We start from the raw sequence: 5630 nt of genomic DNA, 5'->3' as shown, positions 1-5630 counted from the left end.
CTAGAGGGGAGGGGGGTGGGAGGATGGGTTAGCCTGGTGGTGGGTATTGAGGAGGGCACATTCTGCATGGAGCACTGGGTGTTATGCACAAACAATGAATCATGGAACACTTCATCTAGAACTAATGATGTAATGTATGGGGATTAACATAAGAATAAATAAATAAATAAAATTAAAAAAAAAAAAAAGGTGATGGGCAAGCCAACAAGGAAGTTGCTTAATTCATACGACAAAAAAATAAAAAATTAAAAAAAAGTCAAAGATGGGTGATCAGGAAACTGAGCCAATAAAAGTCAAAATCCTTTGAGCAGTTTCTGGAATAGATCCAGAACCCACTGATTAAAGGAAAGGCTAATAAGCTCCCATGAAAAAAATTAATGGAACACAGCAAGTATATATGAAAATAATTTTCCCAATTCTTCGCCAAAAGACAAAGTGATAGAAAGAAAGTAATTTATTAAGAAAAGGGGAGTGAGTAGGTATTTTGAGAACACACAGAAAGCTGAGCCTTCATGGCTACCCTGTTGGATTGGGGGCTTTGGGGATCAGGGAACATATGGAGTTTTGTCCCAGGTCCAAATTACAGTAACTCCATTTATTCACAGGCCCACCCAGTGATCGTTTCTCTGACAGTCAAATGTACAATCCGAACTTTATAATTGGCAGGAGCCACACATTGGTTCCTTGGACCATGGAATTAGAGTTACCTAGTGAGGAATCCAAGAGGAATCCTCTAAATCATATTCTCTGGCTAAGACAGTAGATCCAAATAATACTTTATCCTAGGGGGCTCTGGCAGAGATAACACACCCTCAAGACCCAAAGAATGCAGGGGTGATGGTCCCCGTCATATCCGATTTAATTCACCATTCTGGAACCTACAAAACCCAGATGGATTGTGATGGATGACCTGATATACAGAAAATTTGACCAAGCAGTAACCCCAATCGCAGCTACTTTGCCAGATGTGGGATCATTGCTAGACTCACAGCCTTAAGTACACGTCATTCAGAAAGCCACTTATCCGGCAAATGTGTTCTTTTCCATCCCTATCAAAAGGAGGGTCCAGAAGCTGTTTGCATCCATGTGCAATGGACAAAGTACAAATATATACATTTGCCCCAAAGATACCCTACCTTTTTAATATTGTCTAAAATTACCTGAACAGCTTAGACATTTCATAGAACATCATGTTATTCCACTGTATTGATGGCATCTTTGTTAGTCCAGCTGGATGAACAAGAAATGGCAAGTATTGTAAGTCTTAATAAGACACATGTGCTTCTGACAGTTGGAAATAAATATTACAAAGAATTAGGGGACCACCATATCCGTGAGGGTTTTAGGGGATCAGTGTTTTGGATCATGCTGGGACTCCCCCTCTGAATTAAAGTACACATCATAGCACTGCGTGCCTTCCGCCACTAAAAAGGAAGAAATGCCTAGTAAATCTCTCCACATTCCACAGGCAGCATATTCCACTTTTAGGATGCTGCTCTGACCCATTTGTTGGGTAACATAAAAGTTCTCCAGCTTCAAGGGAGCCCTGGCACAGGAATCAAGACCACACTGCAGGAAAAACCAACCACTTGGCCATATGCCGCAGAAGAGCCTATGATACTAGATGTTTTTACTGCTATAAGAAAAGGCATTATATGGACTTTATAGCAAACTTGGATAGAAGAATCACAACACAAACTCTTAGGGATCTGGAGCAAGGCTATGCTTTCTATTAACAGATACCTATAATTACTTTGACACACACTCCTTGCATTGCTACTGGACCTTTTCAGAGATAGAGAATTTGACCACTGGACATTAAGTGACCATGTGGCCAGGACTACCCATTATGGACTGGATTCTATCAACCAGCTGTAAGAACTGGAGGGAATCTATGTTTTGTAAGGTCGGGAGGGCCCAGTAGCAATTCACTGAAAGCTGGAAGTGGTACCTCAGGATCAGGCATATAAAGAATTGAAAGCACATGCAAGCCACCTGAGCAGATGGCCCAGACCCCTTTGTCGTCCACCATTGCTCCTTGGATGCCTGTCTCTGACCTATGCCTCATAACCTGTGACTGCATGAGGTAGAGGATCATTCTGGCAGAGGATGAAGAAGTCTACGTTTGGTTCATGGTTGTGCTGGTTCAGTATGTGGTTGTAAGAGAAACATGGGCCACTCTAATGCAGCCCCACTCAAAGGTGGCACCAAAAGACAGTGGTTGAGTGGACATTCTCCTAACAGGTGGACTTCAGGTGGAGAACCCATTCATCTACTTTGTGTGGAAAGAGAAGAGGCCTGAGGTGAAAATATACATGGACTCAGAGGCAGTGATAAGTGACTTGGCTTACTGGTCAGAACATAGTAAGTCTGGAGGATCTGGGATAGGAGGTCAGGGGAAAGGGCATGTGAATGGGAGTATGGGAAAACTCGCAAGGTATGAACATCTTTATTGCTGGCTATGCCCAGAAGAGGGCACCCACGTGGAACAAACACTAGACAACCAAGTGGACAGAATAATTCATCCAGCCACGGTTAAGCCACCCCAGGACCAGCCTAACAGGCTTATTAAGGCAGCAGCAATGGTACTACTGGGTGGAGGCTATTCATGGGCCCAGGAGCATAGAGTACAACTCAACAGTGCTGACCTAACTACTGATGCTGCCAAACACTGAACCTGCCAGCCACAGGGACAAATAGCCACCCCTTGATGTGACCCTATCACTAGAGAAGACCAAGAAGACACTAGTGGTAAGTTTATTATACAGAATCTCTTTTATGCTGGAAGGAGCAGCAATTCATCTTCACAGGAAACCCCCAAACCCAGTATGGGTTTGCCTTTCCTGCCCAAAAGGCCTTGGCCAGCACCACCATCCAAGAGCATACAGAACGTTTGGTCTACCAACACAAAATGCCACATAGCTTTGACTTGTACCAAGAAACTTTATATAAAAGGAGGTACGGCCAAGGGCACATGACCATAGGATCCACTAGTCCTATCGTATACTGTAGCACTCCAGTCTACCAAACAGATAGAGCAGTAGAATGACTTCTCAAAAAGTGCACCTAAGGTACCAGCTTGGAGATGATACTCTGAAAGGATGGGGTGCTATCCTCCAGGACACAGTATATACCATAATTCAATGACTACCTTATGAGCCCATGGCCCCAGTATGTAGAATGCATGGGTCTGGGCACCAAGTGACCCTGCTTACCGCACTCCTGGTGACCCACTTGGGAACATGTGCTTCCTGTATCCACAGTTCTGCCCCACAAATGTAAAGGTCCCTGTTGCCAGAATGGAAATCAACTAGGGGACACATTATGGTCCCATTAAACCTTAAGCTATGCCTGTCACCTGGCCACTTCGAGCTCATTGTACCAAAATACCAGCAGTCAAGGAAAGATGTCACCATACTAGTAGAAGAAATTGACCCTGATCATCAGACAAAGGTAAGATGGCTCTTCCATAAGAAAAAAGTGAAAACTGTGTTTGGCAACTAGGTGATCCAATATTGCATCTTCTCTGCCCAATTTTAATGGTAAATGGACAAATGCAACAGCCAAATCCTGAGAATGGTTTGGTCACTTGAAGCTCAGACATCTCATATATAAAAATCTGGGTCATACCACCAAGAAAGCCATCTAGATAAGTAGAGGTGCTAGCCAGGGGAGAAGAGCATCTAGAATGGGTATAGATTAGGGAGATGATGAATATCAGTGGCAACCTCTAGACGAGCTACAGAAGTGGTATTAGTCCCACTAACCTTCTTTTTATAAGTTTGCCCAGGAAAAGAGACAGATCAGAATCCTGGAGGAGCTCTTCCTAGAAGTAGCAAACTGAGTAATACAAGCAAGCAGCGCAAAGGGTGAACTGTAGTGAATTCTGTGGCATGCCATCTGTTACCTCCCTTTAAGACTAGGCACTCATTACCTCAGATCCTAGGTGTATTGACTGCTGCCATCTCACAGCGAGGTCCCTGTTGGAGAATTCCCCTCACCCAAAGGAAGCCTCCTTGCCCAAGGCTGCGCCTCTTCCCCAGAGGAATTCCATATCTAAATATTTCCAAAGGCGCACAGATGCCCAGCCCCCTTGCCTCAATCTGGGACCACTCTGAAGTTTCCTATCTCCCCATAAGATTGTCTGAGACTCCAGTTGTCACAGCATCACCATTCAGCTTCTCCTCTGCCAAGTCCTCCCTCCTTCCCTCCTTCACAGATGTTTCTTCTGAAAGAGGTTACAGCTCAGCAAGCTTCCTGCACACAGATCTCCATCTCAGAGTCTGTTTTCTTGGAACCCAATCGAATCTGGCAAAATCTTAAAACCCTAGCTAAATCCAATTCTTTACTTGCTCCACGCCTGAACCCATGCAAGCAAAGATAGCTGGAGGAAAAGACTGTAAGCTTGCCAACTGGTCTCATGACGTTCCTGCTCACTAAACTGCATACGGGTCCTTCCCTCTCCCCAGAAATCATTCTTTTCTTCCCTAATCCACTCTTTTTTCACTCTCCAGGACAACGATTTTGCAGTGTCTTCTCTAATTTCCAGTCTCTCCTCTCTCACCTTCACTCTCGGCTCATCAGTCTTGCCTTCTACTATAATGGGGGGCTGGGGGGGTGAAGCAATTAAAAGAGAATTTGTAAAAGTTCCAACCCCAAATCTACCCACTTACTAGAATCAGAATGAATATACTCTACTTTTTCTGTTATCACTGTAGACAAACTATCCAGGCTCCCAGCAAGGCGAATACCTCCACCTATGCCCTAAATTTCCATTTTCTCTTACTACCCAAAAACATTGTTCCACCACGTCTCTTCTCTCTCCTCTATCATCAAACTTCCTCTTCCCCTTAGATCAATTGCAACATTATAAAATACGCTGATGTTCCTCTGATCTTAAAAAAATCCAATTTCCCCATCCCACCACTGCCTTATTTTTCTCCTTTCCTCAAACCAAGACTTTTTGAAAGACTTCTCTACTAGTTCTTCCTAATATCTTTCTCCCAGTCTTTCTTTTTTTATCTTCATTGAGATGTAATTTATATACCATAAAACTCACCCATTTAAAATAGGCAACCCAATGGTTTTAGCATTCACAGAGTTGTGGAACGATTAGTACAATCAAATTTTAGAACATTTTTATCACCCCAAAAAGAAACCTCCTACCAATTAGCTTTTATTCCCTATCCATCCCTGTCTCCTATCCTCCAGACCCAGGCAACCATCAAACTACTTTTTGCCTCTATAGATTTGACTATTCTGGACTTTTCATATAAATGGAGATCAACACAGGGTCTTTCATAACTACATTCTTTCACTTACCATAATGTTTTCAAGGTCCAACCATGTTGTATCATGTATCAGTAACACATTCCTTTTAACTGCCCAAGTAATACCCTCTGCTAAGGAAGAATCACATTTTATTTATCTGTTCATCAGCTGATGGGCATTTTGGTTGTTTCTACTTTGGGGCTATTATGAATAATGCTGCTATGAACATTCATGTAACAAGGCTTCGTGCAGATGTATGTTTTCATTTCTCTTGAGTACATAGGAAGAATGGAATTACTAGGTCATGTGATAACTCCATGATTAACTTTTTGAGGAACTGTCAGGCTGTTTTCCAAAGT

The sequence above is a fragment of the Leptonychotes weddellii genome, chromosome 11 (assembly GCF_054177405.1).
Source record: "Leptonychotes weddellii isolate Sample4059 chromosome 11, ASM5417740v2, whole genome shotgun sequence".
Taxonomy (NCBI): Eukaryota; Metazoa; Chordata; class Mammalia; order Carnivora; family Phocidae; genus Leptonychotes; species Leptonychotes weddellii.
This window is presented reverse-complemented; position numbering follows the sequence as displayed.